Genomic DNA, 1,837 nt, shown 5'->3' with positions numbered 1-1,837 from the left:
ACACACACGCACGCACACACACATACACACACACACACACACACACACTCATCTCCATTTAAAATCATTGAAGTGTGAAAATCTGCTGCGGCCAACAGATCTTTTGGAGCAAGTAGATTTTGCCACGTAAGCAAAGTTAATGCAAGACTTGTTTCTTAATTTAACTACAAAACTGATCAGGTCTTATCGTCTCTTAACGTTCTGTGTCGATTCTAACTGTGGAAGAAAAGTAGAAATCAACAGAAGGCATACTTCTGCTTGGTAAAAGTCATTTTTGTTAAATAAATCTGCCTGCTACAGTTCTTTCTTTTCCCAAAAAGAATTCCAACAGTCTTGTGACATAATATGGAGAATGTGCTAAACAGCTCCAGTAAGCCACAATGTAAAGTGCTTAAAAACACTTGAGCCTTTATTTTTGTTCTGCTTCAACATTGACTGAACATTACATGTGGTGAGTCATTTGAATAGCTATACAATAAAATGGCAAACCAACTAAAATACTACACCTGTACCTGCTTTACCTAAAAAAAAAAAAAAAAAAAAAAAAAAAGCTAATGTATAATTTCTGTCCTTACAAACACATCAATGCCCAGTTTTAATTAACACTGCCATGGAGGTATTAATTCACAACGTTTATCATTGCAGTTGTAGTTTTAGAACTGAACTGTAAGGTTTCGGCCTATATTTCATATAGGGGTGTCCATGTCCTGATCCGATCTTTGAGATCGGAAATCGGTCCGATGTCAGCAGAAAAACAAGGATCGGATCAAACTGGATCGAAAAATCTCCTATTTGACCATTCTCACACAAGCAGTGCATTCAACTTTACGCTCCAGCATTTCTATCCAGCAGCGCCACGACGGTATGCAGAGCCCACGTGATCACAACAACAAATGTTTCATCACCTCATCATACTGTAGTATTACATATACACATATGAACTACAACCCCCATTCCAATGAAGTTGGGACGTTGTGTTAAACATAAATAAAAACAGAGTACAATGATTTGCAAATCATGTGCAACCTGTATTTAATTGAATACACTACAAAGACAAGATATTTGATGTCCAAACTGATAAACTTGATTGTTTTTAGCAAATAATCATTAACTTAGAATTTTACGGCTGCAACAGGTGGCAAAAAAGACTGAGAAAGTTGAGGAATGCTCATCAAACACCTGTTTGGAACATCTCACAGGTGAACAGGCTAATTGGGAACAGGTGGGTGCCATGATTGGGTATAAAAGGAGCTTCCCTGAATTGCTCAGTTATTCACAAGCAAAGATGGGGCGAGGTTCACCTCTTTGTGAACAAGTGCGTTAGAAAATAGTCGAACAGTTTAAGGACAATGTTCCTCAACGTACAATTGCAAGGAATTTAGGGATTTCATCAGCTTCGGTCCATAATATCATCAAAAGACTCAGAGAATCTGGAGAAATCCCTGCATGTAAGCGGCAAGGCCGAAAACCAACATTGAATGCCCGTGACCTTGGATCCCTCAGGCGGCACTGCATCAAAAACCAACATCAATGTGTAAAGGATATCACCACATGGGCTCAGGAACCCTTCAGAAAACCAATGTCAGTAAATACAGTTCGGCGCTACAGTCGTAAGTGCAACTTGAAACTCTACTATGCAAACCAAAAGCCATTTATCAACAACACCCAGAAACGCCGCTGGCTTCTCTGGGCCCGAGCTCATCTAAGATGGACTGATGCAAAGTGGAAAAGTGTTTTATGGTCCGACAAGTCCACATTTTAAATTGTTTTTGGAAATTGTGGACGTCGTGTCCAGAACCATCCGCACTGTTATGGACGCAAAGTTCAAAAGCCAGCA

Source organism: Phyllopteryx taeniolatus, chromosome 2 (genome assembly GCF_024500385.1).
Source record: "Phyllopteryx taeniolatus isolate TA_2022b chromosome 2, UOR_Ptae_1.2, whole genome shotgun sequence".
In the NCBI taxonomy this organism is placed as follows: domain Eukaryota; kingdom Metazoa; phylum Chordata; class Actinopteri; order Syngnathiformes; family Syngnathidae; genus Phyllopteryx; species Phyllopteryx taeniolatus.
This window is presented reverse-complemented; position numbering follows the sequence as displayed.